This window comes from Azolla caroliniana, unplaced genomic scaffold (assembly GCF_043228905.1).
Source record: "Azolla caroliniana isolate FFs.n. ecotype wild unplaced genomic scaffold, voAzoCaro1.0.p SCAF_16, whole genome shotgun sequence".
Lineage (NCBI taxonomy): Eukaryota > Viridiplantae > Streptophyta > Polypodiopsida > Salviniales > Salviniaceae > Azolla > Azolla caroliniana.
The window spans coordinates 8,628,740-8,654,152 of record NW_028230451.1 but is presented as its reverse complement, the minus strand read 5'-3'; the positions used below and the strand labels follow the sequence as shown (position 1 = coordinate 8,654,152).

The following is a 25,413-nucleotide window of genomic DNA, read 5'->3' as shown; positions in this document are numbered from 1 at the left end:
CACAACATAGACTACGAAGAGACCTTTTCCCCGGTGGCAAAGATGACAATTGTGCGAACCGTAATTGCAATTGCAGCAGCAAAAGGGTGGAACCTCCACTAGATGGACGTCAAGAACGCCTTTCTTCAAGGCGAATTGGAAGAGGAGTTGTACATGATCCAACCACCCGGTTTTGAATCGCGCAATAATCCGCACATTGTATGTCGACTCAAGAAGCCACTATACGGCCTCAAACAAGCACCCCATACGTGGCACTCGAAGATCATTTAGTATCTTCATTAGATCGGATTTCGAATGTCAAAATCTGACACTTCCCTGTACATCTGAAAAGATTCGGATAGCCCGATTGTCATCATCCTTTACGTGGATGATTTGGTCATCGGAGGAAAGGATCTCGCCGAGATTAACAAAGTCAAATCACTTCTCTCCGGCAGATTCGAAATGAAAGACTTGCATGAGCTCAATTACTTCCCAGGCATTGAAGTAATTTGGACAACAGTCGGAATAATGATCTATCAATGGCACTATGTTCTCAACTTGCTCTACAAGTTCGGAATGACCGAATGCAAACCTGTGTCCACCCCTCTCGATCGTAATCTCAAGATGGATGCCGATTTCGACACAACCGTGTGTGAGTCAACTCAGTATCGTCACTAATCAGCAACCTAATCTATCTCACCATTACGCGACCAAATCTCAGTTATTCGGTCGGCCTACTTAGCCAATTCATGCAGAATCCGCGAAACCTTCATCTTGATTGTGCTAAGAGGATACTCTGGTATGTATAAGTCAAATACGACCATTCGACTCGAAGGATACATAGATGTGGACTAGGTAGACTAGAAAGCGGATAGATGATCCACATCCGGATTCATCTTCTCCCTCGGCAACGGAGCGATCTCCGGGAGCAGTAAGAAGCAGCCGACAATCACACTGTTGAGCACGGAATACAGGGGCACGGTACTCGTCGCATGTGAAATCGTATGGCTCAAGCGCATACTGAAGGATCTGGGTGTTCCCATTACGGATCCAATTCGCGTCTTCTGCGACAATGTGAGCAACATCTATCTCGCTTGGAATCCCGTCTTCCACTCGCGGACTAAACACATCGAAGTGCACTACCACTTCATCTGCAAGCGAGTACAGGCCAGAGAAATCAATCTACAACATATTAGTACGTGCATTCGAGGATTACGAAAGCTGGAAACCTGATTCCAAAGACCGAACCGAAACAACTTTTCGATAGATGGAAGTTGTGTTCGAAGGGGCATGTTGAGAGTCAAACTCAACTTCCCATTGTAATAGGTTTCACACTAGCTCATGGTCATACCAAGTTAATTTTGTAAATAGTAGAAAGGGCATTTGCCCTAGTTTAGTTGGTATTTAAACCAACCCCTTGTAACTTAGTTATGGTTAGAAGTATTTTTGGTTAATGTAATATACAATCTTTTATCTCTGTCTTAAGCTCTCTCTCTCTCTCTCTCTCTCTCTCTCTCTCTCTGTTTTGCATTACGTGCATACACACACACGCACGCACTCAATTATTTGCTCACTGCATTACATCACCAGCTCCATTTATTCACAAAACTAATTACTTTCGAATAAGTAAATAGAAAAAAAAAAGTATAAAAATGAAAAGCCACACAATATGAAAAGGTGCACCCCAAAAATAGGGTGCACCTATAACCACCACATTCTCTCTCTTTGTGGTCTGTTGGTTGTAGAGAGAAACACAAAACATTCATTTAATAAAGTTTCTTCTCTTTCTCTCTTTCTCTCTCTCCCTCTCTTTGTATTTCTTGTTTCCTATATGGTATCAGGGTGGTGAAGGAGTCCAACCCCACCAAGAATTGTGTCGTGGTGTTAATAACAAACGTGTGAATTAAAGAAATGATTTTCGACCATGTCAAACAGTGGAGTGATAACAAATGTGGCAGCATTTGTTATCAGTCCACATTGAAAAATTGAATGATAAAAACTATCAACCATGGCGTATGACCATGGAAATTACATTAGAACAACATGACTTGTTAAATATCGTCGATGGAACCAACGTGTGCCCCGACATTAATGTCCCCACAAATGCACTTGACGTGCAAACATGGAAACGGCGTGATTTAAACAGTCGCTTAGTACTTCTCCTTCATATGGATGACACACTTAAGCAAAGTGTGAGAACCTTGACTACCTCCAAACAAATATGGGATAGATTAGAGGTTGATTACCTCCATACGGATGTTATGTCCCAAGTTGCAAATTAAAAAACTTTCATAAATATGAATATGAATGAAAATGATGATGATTACACATTTGTTAAAAATTGGAGACTTCGACTTGATGATATGATCCTTTCAGGACTTAGTTTGCCATGTTCCGTTCAATCCGCCCTCTTGTTATCCACCCTACCCTCATCATGGCAACCATTTATAAGCACAAAATCCACATCAGCCAACATTAGTGTCCCAACATTAGTGGCATCAATCTCACAAGAAAACATACTTCGTAGCACAATAAATCAACCCTCCTCATCTCACACCGCACTTTATATCAAACATCCAAATTACAATAAAAAACCTTACAATAAACCTAGATCAACATACCAACCTAATAATAACTCCAAAATTTATTGGACCTCTAAATTTAACGATTCAAGAAATCATAACAAATCTAGGTTCCTTAGATCCTATTGCAAAAATTGTCAAAGGAGTGGACATGAAACAAAAGATTGTTATAGGAATTCTAACAAGAATGGGAAAAGAACATATAAAGAAAACCAATCTTACAATGTATCACATGATGACTACGATCAAAATAATGACATATGTCATAATGACCAAAATTCCGATGAGGGTAGTGAAGATTCTTTCATTGCCTTCATGACCCTCACTTCATTTAACAACTCTCCCACTTCAATGTGGATTCTTGATACAGGTGCCACATGTCACCTCACCTCAAGAGTTGAATGGCTAAAAGAGTATAAGGTCTTAGAACATCCTTTCCTGGTGAGATTTGGGAACAATGGTGTTGAATATGCCCTTGGATATGGGACTACCCATCTTGAACTTTCTGATGGGAACTTCATTGAAATCAATGAAGTTTATTATGTACCTAACATAGCAAAAAACTTGATATCTGTCAATAAACTCACAAATGATAATACATCCATCAAGTTTTATCACAAATATTGTATCATTCGTCATAAGACATCCTCTGGGCGAGGTTATGTCATTAATTGTCCAAGACAAGGATGTCTTTACATTTTAGGCCGCTCTCCGGTACCTACAGAAGAAGCACACTACATAGATGATTCAAACACATCAAACTATGTGACCTTACTATGGCACTATCGATTAGGTTACTTAAAACCATCAAACAATGGTTCACATGGCCCGGCAACATATAGCAATTGGTTTTACTCTTCCTAGTAAATTGAAACTATCTCTTTGCGAAGGGTGTATATTTGGAAAACTCTCTAACTCGCCATTTCCATCCCATCCTACAACGACCACTAAACCCCTCCAACTAGTACATACGGGATATATGTGGTCCTTTGTCTACCCCATCCCTATCTGGAAATGTATATTTCCTAACATTTATCGATGACTTTACTCGTTTCACGATGGTCACGTTTCTCAAGACAAAATGTAGTGATCAAGTCCTTGAGAAATTCAAAGCCTACCATAAACTTGTAACAAATCAACAAGATTTACCCATTAAAGTACTCCAATCAGATAATGGTGGAGAATTCAAGTCCCAAAACTTCCAAACTTATTGTCAAAACCATGGGATTCAACAACGGTTTACTATCCCATATACATCCCAACACAATTCAAGCGTTGAATGATGAAACCGGTTGTATATGGATGCCACTTGTTGCATGCTTGCTATTGCAAACCTTCCCCGAACATATTGGGAAGAGGTTGTTTCAACTGCTTGTTATATATTCAATAGAACATATAGTCGATCAATTAGGACAACTCCATTTTCCTTGTGGTTTGGAAAAAATCCAAATTATGAAAATCTAAGAATCTTTGGATGTCCATCATATGCATTCGTACTCTTAGAAACTCGATCAAAATTAGATAATCACGCAGTTCGCACAATATTTATTAGGTATGGTGAACCTCATGGATATAAGGGTTATTGATTATAGGACCCAAAATCCAAAAGATTTATATTTAGTCGACGAGTGATATTTGATGAAGATAAATTGATATCTAATCCTCACCCACATCATGGCTATGAAAATATACAAGACGCGACTACCATGTCTAACATTGAATCCAATAAAGAAATAATATCATCACCTACTAATTCTTGGCGGGCTCCACAAATGTCCTCGGGAAATTCAACAAGTCACACTTGACCATATGCCAATTAACCCTGCCCCACTAATGCCCTCATCTCTGGAGGTCCGCCCACAAGTCCCAGGTTCAACCAATGACTCCAACTTATTACCTCTAATAACCAAACAATCACAACAAACTGATGTACATACTCCAATTTTAAACACTAACCCTACCCAAACTAAAAATAGCCTTAATAATCACCTTAGCACTCATAAGGAAAAACCTTTAGATGGAACACAATTAGCTCACATTGATTATTCATGTTCCCATCCTATTAAAAATCTCCTTATACCATTACGACAATCCTCACGCCTTAATGGCAAGGGGAAAACCATTGGTCCCAACGATGCAAAAGTAATTCAAATAGGATGTAGAAATACTTCATATTCCACTAATAATCAATATGTATCTAACATATAAATAGTTCTGACATTGCGAAATCACCTAGTTCACTTAGCCCTACATCCACTCCAAAGAAAGTTCATACTATTCAAGATCTTTATGATGACACAAAAAAAGAGATGCCCTTGTTGTGGACCATCAATTTGAACCCGCGTTTGCATTTTCGGCGCTTGGTTCCCCCTCAAACACATCAAACGTTTCTGATGATCCCTTAATTATCAATGAGGCATTGCAAAGTCCAAATCGTGTTGAATGGCAAGCTGCCATCGCAAAAGAACTTGAATCTCTTGAGGCTAACAAAACATGGACTCTAGTCCCACTCCCAATGGGACACTCACCTATTTCATGCAAGTGGGTGTTGAAGAAAAAACTAAACCCTGATGGTACTGTTCCACGTTACAAAGCTCAACTTGTAGCTCGTGGTTTTTCTCAAGTTGAAGGCCTTGACTATTCTGAGACATTCTCACCCGTTCTTCGCATGACATCTTGTCGGCTCCTAATGGCCCTGGCCACCATTCTTGACCTTGAAGTACATCACTTGGATGTACAAACGACATTTCTACATGGTGATTTACCCGAAGAAATCTACATGTCACAAGCTCCTAGGTTTGAGTCACACTCTCAACCAAACTATTTGTGTCGGTTACATCGATCACTTTATGAACTCAAACAATCTCCTAGGTTATGGTTTCAAAAATTTAACAATTTTATGCTCTCACAAGGCTATTCTAGATTGTTATCAGAACCAAATATATACATTAGGCATAATCATACATCTAATCGGTTGTTAGTGGTAGCACTATATGTAGATGGCATTTCTATAGTCGGAACACCATCTGAAATTACTCAAGTAAAGCTAGAGCTTTCCAAAGCATTTTCAATAATAGATTTAGGTCCCCTATCTTATTTCCTAGGCATGCAAGTTATGCATAATCGTAGTATGGGCACTTTGATAATTCATCAAAATAAATTCATTAATGAAATTTTGAAATCCTTCGGAATGCTAAACATTAAACCTTGCACTACTCCCTTATCACTAACATGTAACTTAAGCATATCCGATGATCCAACCACAAAAAGAGATATTAATCTTATGCAACAATTTCCTTTTAAACAATTAATAGGAAAACCTCGATATTTAGTCATAGGAACTCGTCCTGACCTTTGTTTTGCAATTAATTATCTTTCACGCTTTATGCATAACCCTAGCCTTATGCATTGGGAATCACTTCAACGAGTTGTGCGATATCTAAAACACACATCTAACTATGGATTAAGATATAAACGTTCCCAATCCGAAAGACCAATCAAATCACTTGTTGGTTGGTCTAATTCGGATTGGGGGACGTTGATTCTCGAAGATCTACTGCTGGTTTTTCTTTTATAATGGCAGGAGTAGTAGTGACGTGGCAATCGAAAAAACAAGAATCTATGACACTCTCATCTGCTGAAGCTAAAATTGTAGCAGTGGCGTTGGCTGCTAAAGAAGGACTATGGTTGCAAACAGTGTTAAAGGAACTCCAACTATGTGAACCACTTTAATTGAAAATCTTCTGCGACAATATATCATGTATCTACCAAGGTTGTTACGTACGTTAGGTATGGTACGGATACCATACGTATTTAACGTATTAATACCTGTATAGTACCTCCCAATTTAAAAATACGTTAAATACGTTTTCTTAATATGTTAAATACTTATAAAATACGTTAAATACTTCTAGAATTTGAAAATTATTTACCTTTCTAAACAATATCTATAATATTGTAAAAAACATCTATGTTTACACAATTTTGTGATGTACAATATAGTTCTACATCCTAAAATGCATATAAGACATTTGAACATTTCACATCCTAAAATACTTGTAGTAATATGGATGTCGACCTTCCCTTATTCTATAAATAAGTGTAAGTGTGTATCACAATGTTCTACTTCAAATTGTAATTATTTACAATTATGCCTTCATAGATTGAGGAATCGTCTACGATTATCACGCTCATGATAGGTTTCTCTTTTCTTCGTTTTCTTCTTCTTCTTCTTCTTCTTCTATCTTCTGCGATTATCACACTCAAGACAGGTTTATGTCTTCTTTTCTCTCTTCTTCTTCTTCTTCTTCTTCTTCTTCTTCTTCTTCTTCTTCTTCATCGTCGTCTCTTCTATTCTTCTTTCTTCCTTCCTTTGGCTTCTTTTTCACTAAAATCTTTTTTTTCTTTTGCTTTTTGTTAGGGTTTTACTTACATTTTCTTTATAAATACGTATTATACCTGTTGTTTTATAAATATGTTAAATACCGTATTGGACAAACGTACATGATATTTGACTGAACAACATTGAGGTATAGTACGTACTATACAAATTATGCGGTACTATACGTATTTAAACGTTAAATACGGGTACGTAAACAACCATGGTATCTACTTAACGAAGAATCCAAAGCACTCAGAGAAAACAAAACATGTGGATTTAAAATATCACTTTATACAAGACTTGGCCGAAGAAAACAAGCTTACCTTAGAGTTTACAACAATAAATCATATGTGGGTTGATTTTCTAACAAAGCCTCTCCCTCCGGACAAATTTGAAGCTTGTTGTGAAAATTTAGGATTACAACGATTCACAACTAATTAGTTTATGGGAGGCTGTGGTAATAAACTAATTACTTTTGAATAAGTAAATAGAAAAATAAAGTATAAAAACGAAAAGCCACACAATATGAAAAGGTGCACCCCAAAAATAGGGTGCACCTATAACCACCACATTCTCTCTCTCTGTGGTCGGTTGGTTGTAGAGAGAGACACAAAACATTCATTTAATAAAGTTTCTTCTCTTTCTCTCTTTCCCTCTCTCCCTCTCTTTCTATTTCTTGTTCCCTATAGTCAGCGGCCTCTCTTCCGGATTCTATGACCAATCCTGCCCATCCGTTTTCGAGATCATGAAGAGCGGAGTCGAATGGGCGGTCTAGAAGGACCCCAAGATGGCTGCTTCGTTGCTTCGCCTACATTTCAATGACTGCTTTGTCAACGTGAGTTATATATGCTCTTCCACATGATTTTGGAAATCTACCATGTTAAGAGGCTCATATTCATCATTCTATTTGGTTGTATTTATTCCAAGATAAGTTGTTAGATGCTAATTCTACATCTTGTTTGTTATGTAGGGATGCGATGCTTCCGTGTTATTGGACGACACAATGACCATGAGTAGCGAGAAGAATGTTGCCCCCAACAAGAACTCTCTTCATGGATTCGAAGTCATGGACGCCATCAAGGCGGTGCTGGAGGCAGCCTGCCCTAGCCAAGTTTCGTGCGCCGATATCCTTGCAATTGCCGCACGTGATGCAGTCGTCCAAGTGAATGGCCCATCATGGAATGTGAAGCTCGGGCATCATGACAACCTCTCCGCCGACAACTCCCTCGCCAACTCCGCACTTCCCTCACCCACCGAATCCTTAGCTGCCATCATTGCCAAGTTTGGTGCCCTCGGCCTCTTGGAGCTCGACGTGGCTTCCTTGTCGGGTGGCCACACCACTGGCCAGGCTAGGTTCTTCATCATCCACCTCTCGCCTCTACAACTTTGGCAACTTGGGTCAGGCAAATCCCACCATCGACACATCCTACTTGCAATTGTTGCAGTCCTTCTGCGGGAAATCATCCACCGCGTCTTCATCTTCCACTCTCGTCAATCTTGTAGGAAATAGCACGGAGTATTGCTCGGCCACAACCGAGTCTTGAATCACTTCAATGAGAATCAAACACAGTAATGGGAAGTAGGGATTGAACGCACGTACACACACAAACAACAATAGAGAACACAGGACATTTACGTGGAAAACCCTAAATAGGGAAAAACCATGGGAACCCACAGACTCCAAACTATCACTATATGAGAAAGGTACAATCAGAGACTTAGAGGCAACGACCTCGAGCTCTGTATCTTTGCCAAGCGGGGTTACAACAGAGTATTGCTCTATGTCTCTCTCACTCACTCTCTCTCTCTCTCTCTTTTTCTCACTTTTCACTTTTTCACTTTTTCACACACTATACATGATTTCCCTAAGTCATATTTATACTTATATGACTTTTCGGCCATTTACAAATATAGCCTTAGTAGTCTTACTCTAACATATTTACAAATATGTCCTTGGATCCGGTTTGCATCGGATCCATCCGGATTCACTCGATCCGGTTTCTGGGTCTCATCCGGAACCCTTCCGGATCCGGTTCCTTCATCTGGCTTGTCCGATCCGACTCCTCCGGTTCTCATCCGGATCCCATCCGGCGTTGTGATGTTTTCGACACATAGTGCAAAACCACCCTCAAAAGAGAATAAAATAGTAGTCCAAATAAACTTATGTTGTTAAATCAACTATAGTAATAAATGAAAGGATAAAAAGTTAGAAGCGGTTTTCGAAAGTAGACAAAAGTAGAGAAAAAGATGGGAAAAGAAAAGCTAGGCGTGGATATGAGGAGCAAGGTCAAGTAAAAAGCTTGTAATTTTCTCGTCCAATGTCTAAATTAGAAAAGGAAACATGCATAAGAAAGCTACCAGAAAGAGCTTTCTAAGAATATCTAGCATGTCAGTTTAGACATTACGGAACAGAAATAGTGATAAAAAGAAACTCGACTCATATAGACAGACTTTGAGGGGAAAAAAAGAGGAAGGAATAAAGAAATCATAAACCTATAATAAGAGCTCATTTTAAGAAGAAGGGGGGAGGGAGAAAGAACACAGAAGCTCTACTTAATTGGAAAGCAGAAGAAGAAGGATCAACAACATCAAGAGGCATCATCAACAAAGAAACTCCTTCTATATTCCACTCTCTTCTTTTCTCCACCTCTCTTCCCTCATTCCTTTATAAACAATCATTGATATTCACATCCAACCCGTTGTAACATGATTCTTATATTATAAAAGATCTATTATTTTGACATAAACTAATGTTTTCTTTCATCTACTTGTCTTATGTGTAAATCTTGATTGTGTTGTGTGTGTGAACTCTAATTCCTTTTAGTCCATAACCCCGGCGGTTCCGCCTCACGATCCGCACATAGTCACGGATTTTTCACGACACCGGATCCGGTTCCTTCATCCGGCTCGTCTGATCTGACTCCTCTGGTTCTCATCTGGATCCCATAAGTAGGGATTGAATTCCCAACAAACTCCCCCTTCACTCCGGCATGGGATTTCTCGTTAATCCGATCCGTCTTCGGCACGCGTCCAACTTGTCGGTTGAAAGCACCTAGGTCAGCATATCTGATCCGTTCTCCTTCGTGTGGATCATTGTCAGCACGAAGTCTTGATCTTCTACCTTCTCCCAGAAATAGTGATATCTCCTCTGGATGTGCTTGGTTCGGGAATGGTAGGCCGCATTCTTCGCAAGGTGAATGGCATTTTGACTGTCACAATAGAGCCGGTATTCCTCCTCTCGGATCCCTAGCTCTCTGATGAAGTCCTTCATCTAGATTACTTCCTTGGCGGTTTCCATAGCTGCCATGTACTCCGCTTCCATTGTCGCTAGTGCCATGGACTTCTGTAGCCTCGACTGCCATGATACGGCTCCCCCTGCATAAGTCATGACATATTCGGATGTAGACCGACTGGTATCTACATCAGCCAACATATCTGAATCCGTCGAGTTAGGGTTTACCTGAGCCGAACCGGAGGCACATACTCGAGCTGGATTTCAAGTACCGAATTATCCACTTGACCGTGTTCCAGTGCTCTTTTCCGAGATTGCTCATGAACCGGCTGACTACTCTGACAACATATGCAATATCCGTCCGGGTGTGCACCATTGCATACATTAGGCTTCCAACGGCAGAAGCATATGCTATCTTCATCATATCCGACTTCTCTACCTTTTTCTTCGGGCTTTGCTTTCCGGACAACTTGCAATTTTTCGGAAGTGTCGATCTGACCAGTTTCGCCCCCAACATGTTGAACCTTTGGAATACTTTTGTCATGTACTTTTCTTGTGACAACCACAACAGTTTCTTCAACCGGTCCCAGATGATGTGCATTCCCAATATCTGTCTTGTCGGACCCAAGTCTTTCATTGAGAAGGTTTGGTTTAGATCCTTCTTTAGCATCTGTATCTTGACTTTGTCTTGTTCGACGATCAACATATCATCCACATAAAAGAGGAGTATGAGGAAATCTCCTCCGTCGAATTTCTTCACAAACACGCAGTGATCAGCCTACGTCTTGTGGTACCTTTTGTCGGTCATGAAGGATTCGAACTTCCGGTACCATTGCTGGGGGACTTGCTTCAATATGTATAGGCTCTTCCTCAACCGGCACACCAGGTGCTCCTTCCCTTTCTTCACAAATCCTTCTGGTTGCTGCATGTAGATCTCCTCTTCGAGGTCACCATGGAGGAACGTCGTCTTGACATCTAGTTGCTCTACCTCGAGGTCTGGATGCTTGCTGCTATGCTTAGCACCATCTAGATGGAAGTCATCTTAACTACCGGGGCAAAAATCTCATTGAAGTCCACTCCTTTCTTCTACTGGAAGCCCTTCACCACGATCCGGGCCTTATACCTTGGTGGATTTCTAGCATCTCCCGGTTTCAGCTTGTACACCCACTTGTTCCGGAGTGCTCTCTTTCCTTTTGACAACTCCGCCAGTTCGTATGTGTGGTTCTCATGCAGGGAATCCATTTCGTCCTGCATGGCACTCAACCACTTGTGGTTGTGGGTGTCTTTCTTTGCTTCTTCGAAGCTTTCCGGCTCCCCCTCATCGGTCAGCAATATGTGCTCTGCATCCAAAAATCTTCAGGGGGCTCTTCTCTCTCTGAGAGGGTATCTCCGTCCTTGGTTTCTGACTACCGGTTCCTCCATTTGTTCCTCATCCAAATCCGATTCAGGATCTTGTCTAGTTCCGGTGTCTTCTTCTTCTTCTCCTTCTTCGGTTGGTTCAAATTCTTGTCTGTATTTGGTCGGTTCGTCGAGTGTCACCCGGTTGCCGACCAACATCCGGTTTTCAACCAGGTAGGTCCTTGTGTCCTCAAACCGGTTTTCATTGGATGATCCGGAATTCACCATCTTCTTCTCCGACTTCCATTTGGCAATGGTCCCGTCTTCCACGAAGACCATGTCCCGATTCCAGAACACCTTCTTGTCTATTAGATCCCACACCTGGTAACCGAACTCATCATCGCCGTATCCAAGGAATATGCATGGCCTAGACTTCGGATCCAGCTTTGCTCTCTTGTCCTTTGCAACATGCACATAGGCGAGGCACCCAAACACCTTCAGATGCCGGTAAGTTGCATCTTTACTGGTCCATACTTTCTGTGGTGAGTCTCTTTTCAAGGGTGTTGAGGGTGATCTATTTATCACATAGGTCTCCATCATCATCGCCTCAACCCAAAACTTCTTGGGTAACTTTGCATTTGCTAGCATGCTCCAGACTCTCTCCATCACAGTCTGGTCCATCCGTTCGGCCAACCCATTCAATTCCGGCGTCTTCGGCACAGTTATTTTGAGCCGGATTCCCTTCGACCGGCAGTACTCCTCGAACTGCCCCTTGTATTCTTCTCCATTATCTGCTCAAACCGCCTTCAGCTTCCGGCTGATTTCTCTTTCCACTCTCGCGTGGAGCTCCTTGAAGACGGATAGCACCTGATCCTTTTTCTTTAACGGTGAGACCCACAACTTCCGGATGTGGTCGTTTATGAACGTCACGAAGTATTGCAATCCGGCATGTGACTTCATGTCCACTTGACACACATTGGTATGCACCAGCTCCAATGGCACATTCCGTCTCATCGATGGTCTTGACCGGAAGGAGGTTTGGTTTTGGTTGCCGGCCAAGAAATCGGGGCACTTATCAAGATGCACGTCTTTCACCTCTGGAATGAGGTTATCTTCAGCAAGTCTTCTTATCCCCTTCTGGCTCATATGACATAGTCTCTTGTGCCATAGCTCACCGACAGTGTCGAATGCTATGTTCACTTCTTCCCGGCATATCCGAGCATGCATTAGGTACAATGTGTTGATCTTCTGGGCTTGAGCCACAATGAAGCTTCCCTTGCTGAACTTCATGACTCCGTTCCAGATGCTACCCGTGTAGCCCTCATCATCTAGCTGATCGGCTGATATTAGGTTCAACCAAACCTCCGGAATGTGTCAGACTTCTTTCAATAACAACTTGCATCCGGTTGATATCATTAAGCACACATCTCCTATGCCGACAATTCGGCATGTACCTTCATTCCCCATCCGGACACAACCATGATCTCCGGCTATGTAGGATGAGAAGCATTTCCGGTCTGGTGTCAGATGGAACGATGCTCCGGAATCGACAACGCACGTTGTGTCATCGCCAACAAGGTTTAACTCATTCTCCTTGGTGATGAGCATCAGTTCTTCTTCACTTGTCGTGATTGCCGATGTTCCCTTCCGATCCGACCCTTTCCGGTCCAAACCCTTCTTCGAATCGGCACTGCTAGTTCCTTTCTCTTTCCGGAAATGCCGACAGTTCTTTTGGAAGTGCCCCGCTTCCCACAATAGAAGCAAGTAGGCCTCCCCCTTGACTTCGACCTCGTCCCCGATTTGTCTCGGTTTTGGGGACTCCGATATTAGCCTCTTCCCCGGTTGTGGTCATCTTCCGTAACCAAGGCGGATTGGTTCCAGACTCCTGGTCCTTTCGGTGAGCTTCTTCATCTACTAAGCTTGATTTTACCCTTGCTAGGGACAACTGCTTTCCTTCTGGCCCGGCGTTGCCCAACGTGACAACTAACGTCTCCCAACTATCTAGGAGGGAACCGAGCAAGAGCAATGCGAATACCTCATCCGCGAGAGGTACTTCCAACAAGGTGGCTTGGTGTATTAGCACCTGGAAGGCATTCATGTGCTCTGCGATATTGGAGTCGTCTTGGTACCAGAGTACCGAAACCAATTAACGACATTTTTGTTCTAGAACATGGTGCTGATCTTCTCCCAAAGTTCATGAGCCTTAGTTTCTTCATTGAAGTTGTTGTACAAGCTCATGTCGATGAAGCACCGGATGTACGTCGTCGTCTTCATGTGCATCACCTCCCATGTCACGACATCGATCATATCCGGTTTCTTGTCACCGAACTATACCAGTAACCAAAGATCTGTAACCACCAACATGTCCCTCATCTTCAACTTCCACATTGAGCAGTTGGAGCCAGTGAGCTTGAACATTCCGCCGAATGATTCTTCCATTTCTTGTGTTGTTGGCTCTGATACCAGCTTGTATGAAATAACGCAAAATATTGCTCGGCCACAACTGAGTCTTGAATCACTTCAATGAGAATCAAACACAGTAATGGGAAGTAGGGAGTGAACGCACGTACACACACAAAAAACGATAGAGAACATAGGATGTTTACGTGGAAAACCCTAAATAGGGAAAAACCACGGGAGCCCACAGACTCCGAACTATCACTATATGAGAAAGGTACAATTAGAGACTCGGAGGCAACAACCACGAGCTTTGTATCTTCGCCAAGTGGCGGTTACAACAGAGTATTGCTTTGTGTGTCTCTCTCTCACTCTCTCTCTCTCTATCACTTTTCACTTTTTCACTTTTTCACGCACTATACAAGATTGCCCTAAGACATATTTATACTTATATGACTTTTAGGCTATTTACAAATATAGCCTTAGTAGGCTTACTCTAACATATTTACAAATATGTCCTTGGATCCAGTTTGCACCGGATCCATCTGGATTCACTCGATTCGGTTTCTAGGTCTCATCCGGAACCCTTCCGGATCCGCTTCCTTCATCTGGCTCGTCTGATCCGAGTCCTCCGGTTCTCATCCGGATCCCATCCGGAGGGACCGAATTCCCAACAAATCTTGACGTGACCACGGCTGACACATTCGACAAAAAATACTACAAGAACCTGAGAGCCTCCAAGGGGCTCCACATCTCCGACCAACTCCTGTCGTCCATGCCTGATGTCACCACTATCGCATATGTCAACACTTTTGCTGTTAACCAAAATGCTTTCTTCTCTGCCTTTGCAACATCCATGATCAAGATGGGCAACATCAGCCCTTTGACTTCGCAGGACAACAGCCAAATCAGAACCAATTGCCATTTCATAAATGCTTATTGATTAGTGAAACATTATAAGTAATTAATATTGCCTCAAGAGCACAAGAAAAATACTCTAGATATTAAGAATGTAGCAATAATATTGTAATTCATTTCAATATTCATTACCTCAACACCCTGTTGATTGATGTAAATCATTGTTGCACGGACACGATAGGAATTATTAGTGCCAACCACTAAGATGCATTAAATAATATAAGTTAGGGACATAGAATTTGCATGTTAAATGTTTTCTTACTTAATGTGAGATTGTGAAATGGAAGTTCCATTTTAATCGCGTTCCATTTATCTTTGGGTGACATGATTGAGGTGGTGTTCTTAGGGGAACATACATTATAGTCCTTTTTAGGCTTACGGTAGTTCATGTATATAGATTTTTCCCCACAGTGATAGTTGTGCTTGAGACTAGCTAGCAAGTAGTGTCCCTGTTGGGATTTTTCGGTCCCTCCGGATGGGATGTCCGGAGATGAATGACGGCAAGCCTGGTTGCGGTTACGGAACCGGAGGATGAAGAGAAGACCCTGGCTACAGAGCCGGATGACGAAGAGAAGACCCCGGCTACGGAGCCGGATGATGAATGTACCCGGAGAGAGATCCGGATGCGGGGACATATTTGTGAATATGTTTGCCAAGGGCCCCTTGAGGCTATATTTGTAAATAGCCCGAAAGTCATATGTGTATAAATATGACTTAGGGCAAACAGTTTAGTGTTGTTGCTTATTTTTCTGTTTTCACTCAGAGAGAGTAAAGAGAGCAGCCGAGAGAGAGAGAGAGAGAGAGAGAGACAAAGAGGTCGTTGCCTCTGTGTATTACCGCCGCCTGTGGCGAAGACAGTGAGTTCAAGGTTGTTGCCTTGAAGCTTCACCATTGTACATCTCTGTTCATAGTGATAGTTGGAGTTTGAGGACTCCCGTGGTTTTTTCCATTTAGGGTTTTCCACGTAAAATATCCTGTGTACTCTTCTCTCTATTGTCTTCGTGTACTTTGTATTTCCTATTTTCTATGAGTTGATCCTATTCCTCGGTTGTGGCCGAGCACCGTGTGTAACAAATTGGTATCAGAGCAACGGTAACACAGAAAATGGAAGGCGGCGGTAGTGGGCCTCCGGGCATGATGGTGTTGAACTCACAAAACTACGCCGACTGGAAGATAAAGATGGAAGACCTTCTCATCGTCCGAGACCTGTACGAACCGATCGACAATGCCGAGATACCCAAGGGGGTAATAGAGTCGGAGTGGAAGCTCCTGAACCGGAAAGCCGTAGCGACAATCCGGCAATATGTCGATGTAAGTGTCCTGCAACATGTGGCGAACGATACGAACGCCTATGAGATGTGGAAGAAGCTGTCGGGCCTTTATGAGAGGAAGAATGCGTTGAACCGGACCTCCCTGATGAGGAAGATAGTGAACCTCAAGTACCGGGACGGCGAGAATATGGTGGAACACGTGAGCACGTTCATGGGATTCGTGAACCAGCTTGCGGCGATCAAGTTCCGTTGGAGGATGCAATGCAAGCCATCATTCTGATGTGTACATTGCTGGAAAGCTGGGAGAACTTGGTGGTGACTCTCAGCACCTCCTGCACCGAAGATAACTTGTCCCTACAAACGGTAAAGACAAGTATTTTGAATGAAGAAGCGCGTCGGAGAGATAAAGAACCGGCCTCCGATCCGAAGATGCTTCTTACCGAATCGGATCGGGGAAGACAACGGAACCGGAGTCCGCAAAGACGGGAGAAGTCGGGGACCCGGTCGCAGTCAAGAGGAAGACCCACATGTTTCCACTATGGGAAGTCGGGGCACTTCCGGAAGAATTGTCGGTATTACCGAAAGGACAACGGAGCCGACGACACCGATTCGAAGAAGTCACCGGAACGAAACGGTGCATACCGGGGAGCCACGGACCGGAGAGGTCCGGATCGGCGAGGGCAGGACCGGAAAGGAACGACGGCACTCGCGGCAAGTGAAGAAGAGATAATGCTCATTACCGAAGAGAGGGAGCTGAATCTTGCCGGTGTAGAGATGACCTGGGTGATCGATTCCGGAGCGTCGTTCCACCTGACCCCGGAGAAGAAATACTTCTCATCCTACACAGCCGGTGAGCATGGCTGTGTCCGGATGGGAAATGAAGGTACATGCCGGATTGCCGGCATAGGAGACGTGTGGCTGATGACATCAACCGGATGCAAGATGCTGCTCAAGGATGTACGACACGTTCCGGAGGTCCGATTGAACCTAATTTCGGCCGGGAGGCTAGACGATGAAGGCTACACGGGTAGCATCCGGAACGGTGTCATGAAGTTCAGCAAAGGGAGCCTGGTAGTGGCTCGGGCCCGGAAGGTCAACACACTGTACCTGATGAATTCCCGACTATGTCCGGAGGAGCTGAACGTGGCAGCCGATACTGCCGGTGAACTGTGGCACAAGAGACTGTGTCACATGAGTGAGAAGGGGATGAAGAGGCTTGCAGAAGACAACCTTATTCCAGTGAAGCATGTGCACCTGGAGAAGTGCACCGATTGCCTGGCCGGTAAGCACAACCGGACCTCCTTCCGCTCAAGACCACCGATGAGACGTAGTGTACCATTGGCGTTGGTATACACTGATGTGTGCCAGGTAGAAACGAAGTCACATGGCGGAGCCCAGTACTTCGTAACATTCATAGATGACCATAGCCGGAAGCTGTGGACGGCACCGTTGAAGACAAAGGACCAAGTATTGTCCGTCTTCAAAGAACTCCACGCGAGAGTGGAAAGGGAATCCGGCAAGGAGCTGAAAGCGATACGAGCGGATAACGGAGGGGAATACCGGGGGCAGTTCGAGGAGTATTGTCGCTCGAAGGGAATCCGGCTCGAGTTTACTGTGCCGAAGACGCCGGAACTGAACGGGCTGGCCGAGAGGATGAACCGGACCATAATGGAGAGGGTCCGAAGTATGCTGGCAGATGCGAAATTACCCAAGGGGTTTTGGGCTGAGGCAATGTCGACGGCGACATACGTGATAAACAAATCACCCTCAGTACCTTTGGACGGAGACACGCCGCAAAAAGTGTGGACCGGTAAGGAAGTGTCCTACCGGCATCTGAAGGTGTTCGGGTGTCTCGCATACGTGCATGTGGCAAAGGACCGGAGAGGAAAGTTAGATCCAAAGACCCGGCCATGCATATTCCTCGGTTACGGCGACGATGAGTTCGGCTACCGAGTATGGGACACGGTCGACAAGAAGATATTCAGGAATCGAGATATCATCTTCATGGAGGACAAGACCCTCGCCGACTGGGAGTCGGAGAAGAAGATGAAGAGCTCCAAGTCGACCGGTGAGGATCAACTCTACGAGGAGCAGTCCCGACCGGCAAGGGACCGGTTAGCACTCGAGGATCCGGCCGAAGACGGTGAAGAAACAGAACCGGCCGAGGAAGATGAAACTGATACCGGAACCGGCCCCGATTCCGAAATGGATTCGGATGAAGAGGAAACGGAGGAGCCGGTTACCGAAGCTCCGGAACGGAGATATCCTCTAAGAGAGAGACAGGCCCCCCGGAGATTTCCGGAACCAGAGTACGTGCTGCTAACCGACGAGGGGGAGCCGGAGAGTTTTGAAGAAGCAAAGTTTGACACCCATAGCCGCAGGTGGTTAAGTGCCATGCAGGAGGAGATGGATTCCCTGCATGAGAACCACACATATGAACTTGTGGAGTTGCCGAAAGGAAAGCGGGCACTTCGAAACAAGTGGGTGTTCAAGTTGAAACCGGGAGATGCCGGAAACCCCCCGAGATACAAAGCCAGGATCGTGGTGAAGGGGTTTCAGCAGAAGAAGGGCGTCGACTTCGACGAGATATTTGCCCCGGTAGTGAAGATGACCTCCATCCGGACGGTGCTGAGCATAGCGGCAAGCATGGACCTCGAGGTAGAACAGATGGATGTGAAGACGGCATTCCTTCACGGTGACCTCGAAGAAGAGATCTACATGCAGCAACCGGAAGGATTCGAGAAGAAAGGGAAGGAGCACCTGGTATGCCGGTTGAAGAAGAGCCTTTACGGACTGAAGCAGGCTCCCCGGCAGTGGTACCGGAAGTTCGACTCCTTCATGACCGACGAAGGGTACCACAAAACGCAGTCCGATCACTGCGTGTTTGTGAAGAAGTTCGAAGGAGGAGACTTTCTAATACTCCTCCTGTACGTGGACGACATGTTGATCGTCGGACGGGACCAGGTCAAGATACGGATGCTGAAGAAGGCTCTTCACCGAACCTTCTCAATGAAGGACCTGGGTCCGGCGAGGCAAATACTAGGCATGCACATCATCCGGGACCGGAAGAAGAAGCAGTTATGGCTGTCACAGGAGAAGTACGTGACAAAGGTGCTTCACCGGTTCAACATGTCGGAAGCAAGACCGGTCGGGTCAACCCTCCCGGCAAACTGCAAGTTGTCCAGCAAGCAAAGCCCCAAGACAAAGGCTGAGAAGGAGGACATGATGAAAGTACCATATGCCTCTGCCGTCGGAAGCTTGATGTACGCAATGGTGTGTACAAGACCGGACATTGGATACGCAGTCGGAGTGGTGAGCCGGTATATGAGTAATCCCGGCAAGGAGCATTGGAACGCGGTCAAATGGATACTCCGATACCTGAAAGGCACAACAAACGTGTGCCTTCGATTCGGCTCCGGTAAGCCCGAACTCGACGGCTTTACCGATTCGGATATGTCGGCTGATGCAGATACCAGCCGGTCCACATCAGGGTATGTGATGACGTATGCAGGGGGAGCTGTTTCGTGGCAGTCGAGGCTGCAGAAGACGGTTGCACTGTCAACCACGGAGGCGGAGTACATGGCGGCTGTTGAAGCCGGCAAGGAAATAATATGGATGAAGGACTTCATTAGAGAGCTCGGTATCCGGCAGGAGGAGTACCGACTCTACTGCGACAGTCAGAGTGCCATCCACCTTGCGAAGAATGCGGCCTATCACTCCCGGACGAAGCACATCCAGCGGAGATACCACTGGATCCGGGAAAGGATAAAAGACAAGGAGTTCGTGCTGACGAAGATCCACACGGACAAGAACGGGTCGGATATGCTGACCAAGGTACTTACACCCGACAAGCTGGAAGCATGCCAGAAGAGGATCGGATTGGAGAGACATCCCATGCCGAAGTGAAGGGGGAGTTTGTTGGGATTTTTCGGTCCCTCCGGATGGGATGTCCGGAGATGAATGACGGCAAGCCTGGTTGCGGTTACGGAACCGGAGGAGGAAGAGAAGACCCCGGCTACGGAGCCGGATGACGAAGACCCGGCTACGGAGCCGGATGACGAAGAGAAGACCCCGGCTACGGAGCCGGATGACGAAGACCCGGCTACGGAGCCGGATGACAAAGACCCGGCTACGGAGCCGGATGATGAAGACCCCGACTACGGAGCCGGATGACGAAGACCCGGCTACGGAGCCGGATGATGAATGTACCCGGAGAGAGATCCGGATGCGGGGACATATTTGTGAATATGTTTGCCAAGGGCCCCTTGAGGCTATATTTGTAAATAGCCCGAAAGTCATATGTGTATAAATATGACTTAGGGCAAACAGTTTAGTGTTGTTGCTTATTTTTCTGTTTTCACTCAGAGAGAGTAAAGAGAGCAGCCGAGAGAGAGAGAGAGAGAGAGAGAGAGAGACAAAGAGGTCGTTGCCTCTGTGTATTACCGCCGCCTGTGGCGAAGACAGTGAGTTCAAGGTTGTTGCCTTGAAGCTTCACCATTGTACATCTCTGTTCATAGTGATAGTTGGAGTTTGAGGACTCCCGTGGTTTTTTCCATTTAGGGTTTTCCACGTAAAATATCCTGTGTACTCTTCTCTCTATTGTCTTCGTGTACTTTGTATTTCCTATTTTCTGTGAGTTGATCCTATTCCTCGGTTGTGGCCGAGCACCGTGTGTAACAGTCCCAACTATCATTTGGTGCTTAGGTTTCAAGTACCTCATGCGGTGGTTCCTTTAGTTCCCATAGAATTACTCTATAACTGGAAAAGACCAAGAGATCCACAAGTTTGATGGATCCAACTTCGCCTTGTGGAAGAATAAGATGAGAGATGTTCTAATTCAAAGAAGGCAATTAAGACCATTAAGTGGTGAAGCCAAGAGACCTGAGGGCATGATCAATGATAATCGCAAAGAGCTTGATCTCTTGGCAATGTCTACCATAATATTACATCCTAACAGACAATGTATACTTCATGCTCTTGGACTCTTGGACTGTGACTTGGTTGAAAAATTATGGACTAAACTATAAAGTACCTATGAAAAAGAGACCACATCAAAAAAAAATTATCTAATAAAAAAACTTTGTATGAAGGACACCCACAATGTTGCCTCTCATTTGAATGACATTGATGCACTATAATCCCAATTACAAGCTCAAAAATAACTCAAATGTGTCTTTCTCTTAAATGCACTTTGTTTACCTCATGGGAGACATTTTGCATTCTTATTAGCAATCTTGAGATATCAAGCTCAACTAGGTTTAGTTATTTAGTCAACCATGTAACTTAGTAGTTACATCATTAGAATCTAGTCAGAAGTGTTGACCTTAAAGCCTTAAATAGGATTTTGTACTTACTGGGGATGCATTCTAGATCCTCCACTACCAAGTTCATTAAATATAGGACTTACATCATTGTACGTATATTCTCCTCACATATATGCACCCTTGCACATGCGATATATATATATGTACCTCATTGTGGGTATCTTTGTTCTTTGATGTTTATTAATATAATCTCATTGTTCATAAGTGTAACTTCCTCTATCTCTTTCTCTCACACACATATCACATAATCTTCCGCGGCTTAATCACATGCGTGATTAACTTCTCACATAATTAGATACTAATTAACCCTTAGTTACTTACCTAATTATTAACATGGTATTAGAGTGAGTGGTTTAGCATATCCACTAAGCCCACCCGATTCATAGTGAGTGTGTGTTCGATACGCGGACGACAAATCCGGCCATTGTTAGCATAGTACTGCTACGTAGAACGAGTACGTGATCGAAGGAAGAAAAACCAAAAAGGAAGACACCACATCAACATGAACACACAAATGGGTAGATAGATCGAAGCAATTTTTCATCTTGGGAGTACAAGATGAACCAATAGCTAGTTGGCCAGGGGGTATTGGAGCTACATCAATGGCGCACTCGAAAACAAACTCGACATCACAAACGCCAACTATCCAAGATGGGAGCAAGGAGCAAGTTGGGTAATGTATTTCTTGGCAACATGTGTCTACGATCACATGCTTAGCCACATTCGAGACGCCGAGACGCCTAAAGAAGCGTGGGAGAACTTGAAGAAAATCTTCGCCGCCAACACAATCACCCGCAAGCTTAAACTCAGGCAAGAGTTGAACAACATTCAACAAAAAGATATGTTCGTGTTGGAATACACCACCAAGATCAAGAGCATTTGGACTCAATTAGCTCCATCAACATAAACATTGAAGAGGATGAAATGGTGCAAGTGTGCTTGGGCAGCCTCGCACAACGGTTCGACCTAACAAGGAAAACTATCTTAGTGAGAGAAAACCCTCCTTCGTTCTTTGACCTATAATCAATCCTATTGGTTGAAGAGAACCACGTCTGAATCAAGATCAAGACGTTGGAAGGAAAAATGTTCTTCTCGAACTCGGATGGTGGCCGAGAACGAGGTCGAGGCGGTAGAAGAGGTCGATTCGGCCCATCTCACGAAGGGAACTCTAACCTTCAACAAGAAGACGGAAGCCTCAAGGCACCTTTGGAAGAAGGGGGAGCTTCCATTCCAAACAAGGTTAGCAAACATCGCCCATTACTTGTAACTTTTGTGGGAAGGTTGGCCACCACAAAGAGAAGGGCCAAAAGAGAAGAAGAGATCGGCTTCCACAAGCCGATCACTCACAAACTACGCTACCAACTCCAAATACGATGACTACGGTGCACTATTCATAATGAGACATAACCCGAACTCTATGTCGGCCTTCGACTCCACAAGCACCTCCAACTCGGAAGACATGTGGTTCGTCGACTCTGGTGTCTCACATCATATGAACACCAAGAGTGGTTTTGTGACTTAAGAATGTCGGATAGACCTAGCTATATAGATACGAGAGACGGCACCACATATCCCATTCGACACATCGGCAACATTCCATTCGGCAAAGACGGCAAAAACAATTGCATCAAGAATGTCTTGCACATGCTTACAATAACAAATAATTTGGTCTCGGTAGGTGGATCAAGGAATGCAAGTTCGTTTCAACAATGAAGGATGCTTTATAGAAAAAGATGGATGACTCATAGTTAGGAGACATCTCGATATGTTCATTCTCAATTCAAACGAGGTAAAATTGGCCATGTATGCCAAAGTTCTCAAAACCAAGACGAACATCGAGTTGTGGCACAAGAGAATCGGCCATATCAACCTCCAACGGATCCGAGATATGCAATCAAAGGGAATCAGCATCGGACTTCCGTCCTGTGAATCGAAACGAGTCGACCGAGTGTGTGAAGAATGTCAACTCGACAAACAACATCGACTCCCATTTCCGAAGGAGAGCTACGTAAGGAAAGGCCTCCTGAACGTCATCCAGTCGGATGTATGGAGACTGGCCCAAATGCCGACGATCGGAGGATGCCGGTACTACGTCACCTTCATTGAGGACTACTCTCGCTATACGTGGATCTTCCTATGAAGAAGAAGGGTGAAGTGCTCTCCCACTTTTAAAAGCTCAAGAGCCAAGTCGAAAAAGAAACCGGTCAGCAGATTCGATGCCTATGATCGGATGGAGGCAAGGCTTAATTATCCGATGAATTCATCTCCGACCTCCAAGGTGAAGGCATTTGGAGAGAGTTTTCGTATCGACACACACCCCAAAAAAATGGAGTAGTTGAAAGGAAGAATCGGCATATACTCGAGGTGTCATGATATGTTATGGTATGGCTCCAAAAGGATTTGAACCCATGACTATGTGTTACATGGATTGAACCCTTACCATTAAACCATGCATTGTAATACAAAAGATATTATTTTCATTTATTATTTCACGATAGGAAATTCATGTATATTCCATATTACCCTAGAACATTCTAGAAAGTTCAGGAGTACTCTTGAGAGTACTATAAATAGAGGCACATGGCATTATTTAGAACCAATCCGGTTCAAACGCCAGTCTTAAGCCTCCTAGCTATTCTTTTTTTTTCCTTGAAAGATTTTCTTCAATAGTATTAAAACATCAAGAAAGTACAAGTAAAAGTTATCTGCCCATAGGCTTACAATGTAATGTATGTAGACCTAACTTGTACATACAAAAACAGCTTATATAGGGTTGTTGGGCCTTAAACAATACATTAACATGTTGGTTTTATATCGAGAAAAGGTCTATGGAAGATGATAATTCCATTGAGGTCTTTGGTTTGTCATTACAAAAAGAGGCACCTTCCTCCATAAGTGAATAAGCTTCATCCTTCTTTTATGAATATTTTCTGGAGAACCAGACATGTTATCATACTGCCCACAAACTACTGTCAACAATGTTTCCCATATCTCAAGCAATACCTCTGGAATGCCAAGCTTTGCGGCATCGTAAAGTCGACTACATCTACATTTCCATAATACCCATAATGTTATCGTAGTCATAGTTTTCTAGATCTGGACAGATCGCATCTGCTTTCGAGATTGCTGAAACGGACTAACTGATATCAATATTATGTTATATGCCGTCATGGCCTCTTGTATATCATCTGCCTCATACAACATCACGTTGGAGTGTAATATTCCCCACACCGTTGCTCCCCATGAGAACAAGCAACCAACATTGATTGTTAGGAATAAAGAAAGAATTGTATTCCATACTTGCTAAGCCAAGGGACAAGACCAAAGGGTAGGCTTAGTAGTCTCCGGCATTGCATAGCAAAATCCACATTGCCTGAGATTATGTGCTACATTCCCTTTTAACGGCTGGCCAACTAGTAATGCAACATGCACTAATAACCATCTAAAAAGAATAAATTTAGAAGGCCCTTGAAAGACCATATCCATCTCCAATATGTTTTCAACTGCAACATTGAAACACCCCAGTTAGTCCAATGTTTTTGTGCTGCTAGTGCCATTACATTCATAGACCTTAGTAATGACCTTCCTAGCTTTACTGAATACTGAAAAAAGGGAACCTTTATGATATGTTCCCCCAAGGAATATGTCCAAAACCAACCCCCCCGATCCCATGGTAGTCTTGCAACAGGTTCTTTTGCATACAACCACATCATATCACACATATGAGCAATAGAAGGATAAGGATCCAGCAACCACTTCTTTCCCATTTTTGCAATCACTCTAACTGGTGCATTCCGCACATGCTGAAAGTAGCTGCATTCTATTGTTATCAAGAACCTCAAAATAAGAGATGCACCCATTAGGTGAGATACCCTTGACAGCCAACAATGTATCATTTATGAAGCATCCAAACCAGAAATGCTCCTGTATGGGTTCGAAAGTCGCCGCTAATGAGGAATATGAAACTGAAATGGCAGCAGTCTTTATCTTG

The 25,413-nt window shown here is 43.9% G+C and overlaps 1 pseudogene; it reads left to right on the top strand.

Moving 5' to 3' along the window:
- Window positions 1–7,714: 7,714 nt before the first annotated feature.
- Window positions 7,715–21,125, top strand: LOC147853925 (peroxidase 53 pseudogene; annotated as a pseudogene).
- Window positions 21,126–25,413: the final 4,288 nt, after the last annotated feature.